Raw genomic sequence first — 13,959 nt, 5'->3', positions numbered from 1 at the left:
CTCGTTCTCCGAACTGTGGTCAGAGAGGGCTCGGTAGCTCGTTCTCTGGACCGGAAGTGGGAAAGTCCTGGTGAGTGAAGCCAGGCAATTGTGAAAACCCTAGTGAGTGAAGCTAGGTGAATGTCCTGGTGAGTGAAGCCAGGCAGTGGGAAAGTCCTGGTGAGTGAAGCCAGGCAGTTGGAAAGTCCTGGTGAGTGAAGCCGGGCAGATTGGAAATCCTGGTGAGTGAAGCCAGGTGAAAACCCTAGTGAGTGAAGCTAGGTGAAAGTCCTGGTGAGTGAAGCCGGGCAAGGGAAAATCCAGATGGATCAAGGGTGATCGGACATCCGGTGTTGAGAAGGTCAAGTAGATCAAGGGAGTGATCGGATACTTGACACGAAGAGAAAAGTCCAAGTGGGTCAAAGGGATTGACTGGACACTTGGTGGGGAGTCTTAGCAGGTCAAGGGAGTGACCGGATGCTAAGCATGATGTACCAACAGGTCAAGGTTGACCGGATGTTGGTTTGGAAGGCTTGGGACTTGGTTTGGGCAAAACCAAGCTCGGATCGATCGATGGATCGAACCGTGATACATCGTATCGGATCGGTCGGTGACCGATCGGTAACTCGATGAGCTTCGTGTGTTATCGATCGATGGAGACCGATCGTGATCGATCGAGCATATGAAGTTCTGATCGGTCTGCACCGATCGAGACGATCGAAGGAGGAAGGCCCGATCGGTCATGGGATCGATCGAGGAAGGACCTGATCGGTCACCATGACCGATCGAGGAGCCTGATCGGTCCTGTGACCGATCAGGACCCTTGTGGACCGATCAGGATGAAGCCTGATCGGTCCACATCCTAGCCGTTGCGTAGCAACGGCTAGTTTCTGTTGTGTCTTCTTCGCAGGTTATAAAAGGGGTTGAGGAGCTACTGTTCTTTCTTCTTCTTCTTCCTTCTCGAGCTGCTGTTCTTCTTCACTGCTGTGATCTGAGCTTTGCTGAGCTCGCTTCTGCTTGAAGCTTCGTGTGAGCTTCATCGGCTGGGTTCCTGCTGTTGTAGGCGTCGTTTGAAGCTGCTGCTTCATCCAGTCGACAAGAAGGCAAGCTAGGGTTATTACATTTTTGTATTGTACTTAGTTTCTTGCTGTATTCTTGTACTCCTGTTTATCTTGCTGTTGCAAGACATTGTGGCGAGGTTTCTCCACCCAGAAGGAGTGATTATTAGCCGGGTTTCTGGGGACTCATCCATCGACGGATTGATAGGTTTCGTCCACCTTACGGACACGCCGAGGAGTAGGAGTTTCATCTTCAAACCTCGTTACATCCATCGAGTTTGAGGTTTGTCTTTTTCCTTTACGTTTCTATTTAGTTATTTCCGCTGCGCTAACCCTAATCGTAGGAAGAAACGAAGAATTTGGGGCGTCTATTCACACCCCCCCTCTCTAGCGGCGATCATCGATCCTAACACCCGGATCCCTTCTAAGCGCCCGGACTCCCCTTTTTCTCACTTCTCCTTCCTACAAAAAAAGAGTTAGTCCAGGCAAATAAAAATATGTTTATCCTATAAAATAGAGTTATCACAACATAATAAGATAGGAGTAATAATTAGATCCTGTCTCCTCGAGACCAAGATCTAGTCAAGGTTTCAACTTAAGTTTACTAAATGGACCTAAGCTGGATCGATGCCTACGGTTCCCTCAACCAAGAACGCGTTCTCACTGAATCTCTTCTCTAGTTGTCTACCTCTTACTTACCAACTGCAGTCGCTTGACTTACCTTTAACCCACCAAGTCTTCCCACCAATTGTCAGGTCTGTAGACCCAACTGGATTTTGACCGATTGTTAGGTCCTGCCAACCCAACTGGACTTTTCGCCAGACATCAAGTCCCATAGATCTATCTGGACTTCACACCAACTATCGGGTCTCATGAACCTAGCTGGATTTCAGCTTGGTGTCAGGTCCTCTAGACTCGTTAACTCCCGCACACTTAGTTAAGCAATTACATCATAAACACTCTAACTTTAATCCATTTTTCATTTATCAAAACCTAAGTTAGATCATTAGTATAAATTACACTAACAGCTTGATGATTGGGTAATCAATTGGGAGAAACTCACTAGCAAACATAGGGCTTCGTAATTGATTGGGTGATCGATTAAGAAGGCCCATAATTGTTTGGCAAATTGATTAAGTGACAAAAAAAGAGTTGTTGCGAGGTTTGAATGGTTGATGCACTCAGATCTGACGTGGTAATAAATTATGGATAAGGACAATCAATTGGGTCGTAACCCACAGGATGTAAAGATGACAACTGAGATTTAAACACAACACTTCTTCTTCAATTCTTTCCGCCAATTCTTGAAGGTTCTTCGAACAAAGTGTTGCTGCATTTCCAAACATCAATAGGCAATCCACATCAACAAGAGATCTAGAGCAAAGGTTCCTCATTATAATATTCATTTCCTTTTTCTTATTGTATCTTTTGTTGTATTTATCGTGTATTCTAATGTTAGAGTTTGTATGAGGCCTATTCACCTCCTAGAAGGAGGATTTTATAGTGTACTATGAGTGAGAAGAGTGGACCCTTGAATTAGTCACCTTAAGGAGGTGGATATCAAGTAAAATCAAGGGTGTTAGTGTTTGCTTCTAGTTTTTCGCTACAACAAATCATTGACAAAGCGATTAGAGCTAATCACCCCCCCAGCTCATCAAAGTGTTCTAACAAGTGATATCAAAGTGATGTCACTCTTCTTTAGACTAATCGTCGAGACAACAACTAGCTAGAAGAAGAAGTAGACATTGAAGCTTGAGGCCCTAGTTTTAAAGTCAAGAAATTATTATCAAAAGAGCTCAAGTTCAAAAATAGAGTTTAGAGATGGATTCAGATATGATATCTGAGCTCCTCCACCGTTCAGAATTGGAAGCTTCGACCTTTCAAAATTAAAGATTGAAAATTTTCTCATAATGGAGATAGAGCAATGGTTTGCTCTAATGGAGAGATTTCAAACTCCAAATTAATGGAAAAAGGAAACTCCTCAAGTAGAAGAGATGGATCGAGGAGCAAGTCAAGAGATGCGAGGCCAACAAGAAGGTTGTTGGTGCAATCGACCTCTAGGATTTTGATATTTGACAATGCACCCAAATATGTTTATGTTGACTAAAAGTTAATCTAAATAGTATTTGATGTTTGGAAGAGAGAAGTCATGCCAGGACTAGATGACTAGCAAGGGTAAATCTTAACCAAAGATTAGGTAGGTGAGAAGTCTACTAAGTGACTAATCTTAACTAGAGGTTAGAAAAGGGGAAGTCCTTGTGAGTGAAGTCAGGCCCTAGTGAGTGAAGTCAGGTGGTTAAAGTCCTGGTGAGTAAAGCAAAACCCTATTGAGTGAAGCTAGGTGGCTGAAGTCCTGGTAAGTGAAGTTAGACCTTAGTGAGTGAAGCTAGGTGGTGGAAGTCTTGGTTAGTAAGTCAGAACCTAGTGAGTGAAGCTAGGTGGTGAAAGTACTGGTGAATGAAATCAGACAATGAAAGTCCTAGTGAATGAAGCTAGGCCCTAGTGAGTAAATTTAGGTGGCGGCAGTTCTGGTGAGTGAAGTTAGCCAATAGAAGTCCTAGTGAGTAAATTTAAGCAACCTTAGGAGAAGGCAACCCTAGGTAATGAAAAGTCTTGAAGGAGTAAATTCCAAGCATGTGTGACCGACTAGTTTCCAGTTAACCATGCACAGTCGATTTGACCAGCTAATCTTGAAAGTTGCTAACACTATTTTACCTTACTATTTTATATCTATTATGATAACTCAGTATTGTAGGTAAGTCTTAGTAGATCATGTTGGATCGAGATGCGCTAGAGGGGGGATGAATAGCGCTCGTGACTTTCACTTTTCGTATTCAGAAAACTTATCAGATAACGCAACGGAATAATAAATAAAGGAACACAGAAAGACACCAAGATTTACTTGGATCAGAGCCTTGGGCGACTCCTACTCCAAGGCCCACGCTCGTTGAGCATTTACTTTGGGCAACAACTATAATCGCGCAAATATTACAAGAATTATTACAATAACAGTATTGAAAAAGCTATATCGACAACAAAGAATTGAAATTTCGCAGCTTCGGATCGTCGGGATCTTGTTGTAGCTTAGCAGGATCGTCTCGTTAGCAGTGCGCTGAAGAAAGATTGCTTAGAACTTGACTGATACATGTTGTTGCTCGAGACCTTATAAAGCCCATTGAGGGTGCCTTCAACCTCCTTGAGGGCGTCCTCATCTGCGTCGAATTTGCAGCGTAGATGAGCTCAGAACAAGTCGCCGCTTATCCTCTTGAAGGCACCTCCAATGATATGGAGGGCGCCTTCAAGGCTGTCCAAGGTGCCTCCATACTCCTTGAGGGCGCCTCCATCTTGACTTCACGCACTCCTTCTGCCAAAGCACCCGAGGCACCTCCAAGCTCCATGGAGGCACCCCGGACACTGTTCATCTAGGAAGTTGAGTTCTTTTTACATCCTGCAAGATATGTTAGTCCACAAAACAACAACATATCCTGCAAAACAAAGTTAGCACGTAATAATAACATAAAAATAAATGTCCGACAGTCACCGGACTGCCTAGTTCTGACTTTGGATTTCCGACCAAAATCGTAGGTCGAACCGACGCCTACTGTTCCCTCAGCGGGGAACGCGTCCTCACCTACTCCACTCAGGAGAGTATACCTATTGTCAGTTCGATCCTCCAGATCGACTAGGTTTTTTTGCTCAGCGCCCGAGTCTTCAGGTATTTCTGCTGGACGTTCGCTCCATGACCCACCCAGACTTTCCACCCGATCCGCGACACCAGGATTTTCACCTAGAGTATTCGACATCTAGGACTTTTGCCCAAAGACCTCGGCCCGCCAAGGCTTTCCGCCTAGGGTTACCACCCCCTACGACCTAGGGTTACCACCCCCTAGGGTTTTCCTGCCTGTCTAACCGCAGCTAGGACTTTTACCTAAAATACCTTAGAACTTTTCCTGCAAACTCATTCAACACATTAGATCACAAATAACTTTAACTTTGAATCCTTTTCCATTATCAAAATTTAGATTCGATTGTTGGATGCTTCCAGCACCAACAATCTCCCCCCTTTTTTATTATGGCAATAAAAATTCAAAATTAAGTAAAAAGACATAAAGAATAAAGAAATCATGCTATAAAGAATTTCATAACAATGCAAGCATAACTGAATGGCAGTACAAGCATAAATTTAACTGCAAAGCTCCCCCTTAATAAAAGTCTCCCCCTTAATAAAAGTTTAAGTGAAAAACTCCCCCTTAATTAAAGCTCCTCGTTTTATACTTAACTTTTAGATTTATATTTGAATTTTCATATACATTTGAATTTTCATATACTCTCCCCCTTTGTCATATATCAAAAAAACAACCGAAAGAAGGTATAATCAATAAAAATAGATAAGTTGAGAAGTTGATCATAGGCCTTAGTTAAGAATTTAGCTCTAAAAGTACATAGCTAATAACTCGTTTTGAAAAATATTTTAGCTTTTAAAACTTAGCTTTTCATAAGGTTTTGAAAAAACTTAGCTTGTATAAACTTAGTTTTAAAAATTTTGCCTTAGAAAGATTTTTTTTTCTTTAGCTTTTAGAATAAACAAAATCTTTTAGCTAAAACTAACTTTAAAAAAATTAATAGAAGGTTGAACAAATACTTTAAACATTTTGATAAACACTTAGCTTTTAGAAAAAATTTTCTTGTAGACTTTTTAGCTAAGTGAATGAATAGAAAAACCTTTATCAAAAGTTAAGTAGGGAGCTTAGTTCTTTAAAAATAATCTGATTTTTGTGAAAGTACTTAGATTTAAAAAAAAAAACTTTTCCTTAAAAATTTTTTTTCAGAAACTAAGTTTGGAAAGAAGTTTTTAGCTAAGGAAAAGTTTGAAAAGTAACTTAGCAAAAAAAATTAGTTTAAAAAGAGCGAGCAAAAATATTTGATAAAACTTTAAAGAAAAATTTTAGAGATTCAAAAATTAATTTTACTTAGTTAGATTTAAAAAAAAACACTTAGCTTAAATAGTAACAAGTTGTAAAACTTTAGCTAAGGCCACTTTCACTTAGAATAAAAAAGAGTAAGTCAATTTTAAAGAAAAATCTAGTTCTCTTTTCCAAAAGTCCTAAAGTCCAAGCATGAGTAATCAAAACTAAATACTTAATTTCCTTAGCCAAATGTCTAACCATTAGCTATTAGCTATTTACCTAAGAAGCAATAGCTTTCACTTGGTAAGTCAAGTTAAGTCAGTGATCCAGTTAGATTTGACTAAGACAGAATAACTTAACTTGATTAATGTAAATTGATATTTATTGCCCAGACTTATGTCAATGCACATACATAAATATTCTTAAGTCCAGGCAGTACCCTATGCATCCCACATCATTCTAAGTGTTTTTATACACAAGCAAGTTAAACCTAGTGTGCTTGTGAGATGCTCTGGCTGAAACTAGGGATACATGATTTCTAGAGGGTAAATTCCTAGGCTAAGTACAAATTTTTGAAAACTAACAAAAATTGGAATTTTGAAAAAATATTTTTCCTAGGATTTTAAAACTAATTTTTAAAAACAAACTGAGTTAAAAACATAGTTTAAAAAAAATAAGCGAGAATAATTTTTTAAAAGTAAGTTCTATTCTACTAAGCACAAGACCAAACAAATCAAAAGAGAGTTATCTATATAAGGAGTAAGTGTAAGTCCAATAGATACAATGCATGCCCAAAATATGATCAACTAGGAGGATCGTCAACTGGAGGAGGTGATAGAGGTCGCTCGGGTGCATGCAGTGCTCGAAGAATCTCCTCTCGAAGAGTAGTGAATCCGGAGGTCATTTTAGCTCGTAGTGTACGGAAATCGTCTGAGACGAGCTGTCACGTCTGCGCGGAAGACTCCTCGAGTTGAGCGAGTCTATCCTTGATAGATATGGAAGTGGAAGGTTGGGCTGGCGTCGAGGGTTGAGCTGAAGTCGAGGGTTGTGATGGATTGAGAGGAACCCTGAACATCTCAACATCAGTGAAATCTAACCACTCATCTCCGGCTGGGACAAGTTCCTCGGCTGGAACAACACCCTGGGTTGTAGCAACAGGCTCATCCTTGACTGGATCGGCTGCGGCGGCCCACCTCTCCATGCAAGGACCCCCTGAGCAGTAATGTCTATATGAGCTAAGGTGACGTTGTCCAATCTTATCATAAGGTCTAAGGGAGGTAACCGTCCCCTGAGTCGTATCAATCTCTAAAGTCGAGAAGATATATGTCAGGACATGACATTAAGGCATGTGGACTACAAGGGACGTAACGAGATTGGCCACATGAATGATGTTATGAAATATGTGTAATGCAATGTCTATATCTAAATGCTGACATAATGCATACAAAAAGAAGGAATGAGAGGGACGCATATTCAGGACATCCCGAGATGTGATCGGCAAAATACATGCTGTCAGGATTCAATACATAATGTAGTCTTGAACCCTAAGGGAGAGTGACCTAAAGTCAGAGACTACAGGTGATCTCTCCTCCCCATAAAAATACATATAGAGTGTATCTAACGTAATGTGGGAGTAGGGCTCTCCAAATGGCAGATCCCTACTAGGGTAGCACAAAAGGGGCATGCAGAGGGTCTAAGACCTAGACTAGTAAATATCATAGTAGGGATAAACTGAAGATCATTTCCACCAACTTTGATGGAATAGGTCAGGTCATCAACCCTCTCAAGGTTATTATAGAATTGAGCACATAAGTCTTGATTTATTGCATTACTGCAGTAAACCAGCTTATCAAGTTGAAAGTGCTCAATCATCTGGACCACAGGCTGACAATATCTAGTAAAAAAATGTTCTACTTAAATATGTACATTTAATAGGAGAAAATGTATGCTCAATGAACTCAATCCTATGTCGCTCAATGGGGAACCTAGGATTGGTGGACGGCGCACTATCGAAACTAGACGCAATATTACGTTGTTTCCTAATTTTAAGCAAACATAATAACAAGAATGCACAAGAAACACGTATAGAAACATTTTAAGATGGATTAGGGTATACCTAGGAGGCATTGTGAGGCTTTGATGAAGTTAGAGGGGAGAAACGCGAGTTGAAAGTGCCTCGATGTGGTTGATTTCGAGAGAAATCGATGAGGAAAGCGAACAGAGAAGCCTCTGTTCGCTGTAAATCCTCGTGTTGAGGGCGCCTTCAATGTCCTTGAAGGCACCCTAAAGATTATATTGGAGGCGCCTCAGAGTCGGTCCGAGGCGCCTTAAGACGAGTCGGTGGGAATTTTCCCGCTGCTCTCGAGGGCGCCTCCTTTGAGTTGGAGGCACCTTGCCGCCATGCCCCCCCTTTTTTCCCTTATATTTGTGTTAGTTAAAGTAATTAAGATTAGAGTTAATTAATTATGGTAAGTTTGTTAAATTTATTAGATAAAATTAATTAAGTTATGTTTAATTTATTAGAAAAATTTAATTAAGTTGTTAAATTAAGTTAAGTTTAATTTATTAGATAAATTTAATTAAGTTAAGTTTGTTAAAATAGTTAAGTTAATTAATTTGATTAAGTTAATTAAATAGGTAAGTTAATTAATTAGGTTAATTTGATTAAGTTACTTAATTATGTTAATTTGATTAAGTTAATTAATTAGGTTAATTTGATTAAGTTACTTAATTTGATTAAGTTAATTAAAAAGTTAAGTTAATTAATTTGATTAAGTTAATTAATTAGGTAAGTAAATTAATTTATTAAGTTGAATAATTAGGTTAATTTGATTAAGTTAATTAATTAGGTAAGTTAATTAATTTAATTAATTAGGTTAATTTGATTAAGTTAATTAATTAGGTATGTTGATTAATTTAATTAAGTTGTTAAATGAATTAGGTTTAATTAAATTCGACTAAGTTCATCCTAGGTCCATCTCACTCATTTCTAAGTTATCAATCAAGAAATCTTATGTAATTTTGTGAGATGGTTATCTTTTAATTTAGATTATGTCTAAGGATTAATTTACATTTGAGTTAGACTTAGGTTTTTCAATTAGTCAATTAAGTACACATTTCAAGGATCGGCTCCTAGACTGTGGTGAGACACTAGGCCTTCTTGGATATGGGATCATCCACCGCTTCTAGACAAAGTCTTTCAAAGAAATTATATATTTAATTTTCCTTTTGAAACTCCTAGGACTAACCAATCAAGTGTAAATTACGCCTGACTCATTAACCTAGCCTAATCTAAGCATATAATAAAAGCAGAAGAAATAAAGCAATCATCAAACAATTCTATTTATAAAGATGATTTTTCTATTTGCTCCCCCTGGATCATAGGCTCGATATAGTCTAACAAGGTAATGTATCTGATCCTTAGGGGGTCCAATAATGTCCAAGTCCAACTTAATTAATCAAGTTAGACTTGGGTACCCATGCTTGGACTACCTTATTATTTGGTCTGTTAACAAATGATAGATATGAACGATATTTCCTTTTTATCTTAAATCCTAATCTGGATCGATTGTATACGACCTTCTGTTTTCCAAGAATCAAATCAAGATTCTTGGAACCCAGTGTAAACCATACCAACGTGATCTTCAAATTCTTGACTTGAGTTTTTAGGCTGGAATTCTCTTCTTCAAGCTTTTGGACTTGAGTTGAGATTTCAGTCTGAATAGGGTCAGTCAAGGATTCAGAGTTAGTCACTTCTTTAAGGGTTGTTACCTCCTTTAGAAGTAATTTGATTCGAACGTTGGATTTAGGTAATTTGTGCATAAGATAATTAACTAGATTATACAACCGAGAAGTACTTACAACGGGGTTAGACCCTTCAGAAACGGATATGGATCCGTGGCTTCTTCCTGATTATGCTTCTGATTCGCTCTCGCTTCCGGACTCGTTGATTTGGTCCCGGGTCGTCAGTGCAAGGAAGCTTGTCTGTTTGAGCTCTTCATCAGACTCTTCTGATGAAGACTCGCCCCAAGTTGCCTTCAGGGCTTTCTTCTGTCTTTGCTTCTTAGCATCTTTTTAATTCTGACAGTTGGCTTTGATATGCCCCTTTTGGTTGCAGTCATAGCAGGTTACTTCAAACTTTACCTTCGAACTTGGTTGGACCTCCTTGGATTGGACTACCTTCTTGATATCCTTCTTGTTGAAACCCTTCTTCTTTTTGTAGAGTTTTTTTACTAGATTGATGAGTTTGGTGGTGATCTTGTCGTCCTCATCGTCTGAGTCAGGTTCTTCTTATGACTCTAGTTCGGTTCTGCGTCTTACTTTTGGTTCGCGTGCTTTGTTTGTACCTGTAATCAAAGCTTTACCCTTCTCGGTCAATCGAGCGTTAATTTATTCATGTAATTCAAATTCAGCAAACAATTCATCTAGTTTAATTAAAGACAGATCCTTAGATACCTTGTAAGCATCTACCATGAATGCCCACAAGGTATTCCTCGAAAAGGCATTTAGGGCGTACCTTAGGATGTCGCGATTCTCCACTTTCTGTCTGATTGCGTGGACTCCATTGAGCAGATCTTGCATACGGCATGAAGTTGGCTAGCTGTCTCACCTTCCTACATTTTAATATTATATAATTTATTAAGTAGTAAGTCATGCTTACTTACCTTTATGTCGGACGTGCCCTCGTGCAACTTGATCAGCTTTTGCCACAATTCTTTGGCGCTCGAGAACAGGCTGACGCGATTCAGCTCCTCCTTGGTTAGGCCGCACTGAAGTGTACAAGTTGCTTTGGCGTTTGCTTCTACCTTCTTTATCAGAGTTGCATCCCAGTTCTCGCACGATATCAGTTTACCATTGTCATCAGTTGGGAGTTCAAGGCCAGTCTTGATGATCATCCATACTTTGAAATGAGTCTGAAGGTACGACTCCATTCGGCCCTTCCAGTAGCCAAAGTCTTCTCCAGTGAAGAGCGGTGGGCGGGCGGTGATGTAGCCTTCTTGGAGAGCCATAAAAATGAAATATTGCACATAAAGAAAAACAGGAAAGCTTGTCCCAGGACTTGATCCTGGATTAGTACTGTGGGTTAAAAGAAGGATAAACACGCGATCTTGAGTGGTGTTTCACCAGCTTCGAGAAAAAAATTCGATTATGAAAAAGAAATAGATCGGAAGGCGGCAATAATATCGATTCCAATCGACTCCAAAAAAACTAAAAATCACCAGAAAAATGCTTGATTGATGGTTGTACCAAATCGAAGCGACTCCGTTCTGATACCAATTGTTGGATCGAGATGCGCTAGAGGGGGGTGAATAGCGCTCGTGGCTTTCACTTTTCATATTTGAAAAACTTATTAGATAACACAGTGGAATAATAAATAAAGGAACACAGAAAGACACCAAGATTTACTTGGTTCGGAGTCTTGGGCGACTCCTACTCCAAGGCTCATGCCCATTGAGCGTTTACTTTGGACAACAACTATAATCATGCAAATATTACAAGAATTATTACAATGATAGTATTGAAAAAGCTATACCGACAACAAAGAATTGAAATTTCGCAGTTATACCGACAACAAGTCTTTTAAAGAAATTCAATGTTTAAACTTCTTACAGTAACCCTCGATTTAACTAAAGAGACCTCAATAGAAACACAAGATCGAAACACAAAATCGATAACATAAAACCGATAGTCTAAAATCGATAGCCTCTTGTGTTGGTATTTCAGGATCCATTCAAAGAATATGAACTAATTATGATACGGAAACTTATAATTAGTTATACCTTTCTTTGAAGATTTAATAACCTCTCGATCTTCTATTGTATTCCTCTCCTCCTCTTGGGCGTCGTGTGGGCTACGATCTACCAAGATGAAATCCACCCAAACCTTCTTCTTCCTTCCAAACTTTCGGCCACCAAGGGATGTCACAACTAGAGAGCTTCCTTTCTCTTCTTCTTCACCTCCAAGTATCCGGCCACCAATTGGAACTCCAAGCTAGATGATGCCGGCCATAAGGAAAAAGAAGAAAGGAAGAAGATGATGAAGGGGGCCGGCCACCAAGGAAGGGAAGAGGAGAATAGAAGATATGTTAAACCATAAGGCACCACCTCCTCTTCTTTTATAATCCTTGGTGAATGCAAAAAAAGAAAGTTTTAAAACAAAATTAAAACTTCCTTTAATTCCTTTATCATGGTCGGTCATACCCTCTTCATCAAACAAGGAAAGATTTTAAACAAAAATTAAAATCTCTCTTTTAAAATTCCTTTTGTGAATAGCTATAAAAGGAATGTTTTATATTTGTGGATGTCTATAAAAGAAAAGATTTCAATAATTAAAATCTCTCTTTTAAATCCTTTTGTGGATGTCTATAAAAGAAAAGATTTCAATAATTAAAATCTCTCTTTTAAATCCTTTTGTGAATGTCTATAAAAGAAAAGATTTCAATAATTAAAATATCTCTTTTAAATCCCTTTTATGGATCTCTATAAAAAGAAAGATTTAACAAGATAAACCTCCTTTTATTTCCTTTTGTGACCAATCTAAAAAAAGGAAAATTTTATAATTAAAATCATTCTTTTAAATCCTTTTTATGGATCTCTATAAAAGGAAAGATTTTACAAAAAAACAAAACTTCCTTTTCTATGTGTGGTCGGCCCCTTGCTTGGGCACCAAGCGAGGCTTGGCCGACCCTAGCTTAGGCTCTAAGCTTGGCTTGGCCGGCCCCTTGCTTGGACACCAAGCAAGGCTTGACCGGCCCTAGCTTAGCCTTTAAGAAGTTAGGCTTTGGGTGGATATAAGGCTTTATATAAGAGGCTACAATAGGGACCTAGAGGAGGAATTGACTTTGGTCTCCCGATGAGCTTAAGCTTCCCGTGTTCACCCCGAACACCCAACTCAAGTTCATCAATAATAACTCATACCACTAAAGAGTTATTATTGAACTATCGCACCATTCCCAAATTATATTATGGGCTCCTTATCATGAATGCGTTAATCTCCCTGTATTTAAGATATTGAATTCCCATTAATTAAATGAGTTACTGACACCCACTTAATTAACAACTAGCTCCAAGAGTAATACCACTCAACTTTATTGTCTTGTCAGACTAAGTCCACCTACAGGGTTTACATGACAACCCTTATGAGTTTCTCGAGGGGACATCATCAACCTAGATAACTAGAATACAGTTTCCTTCTATAATCAACAACACACTATATAAATAATATTATTTCTCAACTTATCGGGCCTATTGATTTAATGAACTAAATCTCACCCATTGATAAATTAAAGAAATAAATACTAAATATATGTGTTTGTCATTATATCGGGATTAAGAGTACGCACTTCCATAATAATAGAGGTCATGTTCTTTTATGCAATCAGTATAAAAAGAACAACCTCAAATGGTCTTGCTCAATACACTCAGAATACACTAGTGTAATTTTATAGTCAAGATAAACTAATACTAAATCACACTACGACCGTTTCAATAGTTTGTCCCTATCCATTTTGGTCGTAAGCTACTACTTATAATTTATAAGGAACTGATAATATGATCTTCTGTGTGACCCCACACACCATGTTATCTATAATATAAATTAAATGAACAACTACATTTAACATAAATGAAGGTATTTGACTAACGTGATTCTTATTTTAAAATAAATGTTTATACAAAAAGTTAGGCTTTTAGTATACATGCTAACAAACAAGTCCTAGTTAGGGACTTTATACACTTGTCCAGTTTAGGTCCATTTTGAAAGCATAAATTAAGACCATGACTAGATCCTAGTCTTGGAAAGACATGATGTAATTAATAATTCTTTCCTATATTATGCTAACTTTATTTTATAGGTTACACTTGATTTTCGAACTAATAGATTTTGTAGGGTTGAAGTAACAAAAATCAGCCTCGAATGAACAGTGGCCGAGGCACCTCAAAGGTGCTCGGAGGTGCCTTGGATTGGTACTTGGAGGCGCCCTGGACCAGTCGGAGGCACCCTCAAGGATATGAGAG

This window comes from Zingiber officinale, chromosome 5B (genome assembly GCF_018446385.1).
Source record: "Zingiber officinale cultivar Zhangliang chromosome 5B, Zo_v1.1, whole genome shotgun sequence".
NCBI classification, from domain to species: Eukaryota; Viridiplantae; Streptophyta; class Magnoliopsida; order Zingiberales; family Zingiberaceae; genus Zingiber; species Zingiber officinale.
Note: the sequence above shows the minus strand (reverse complement) of the source record.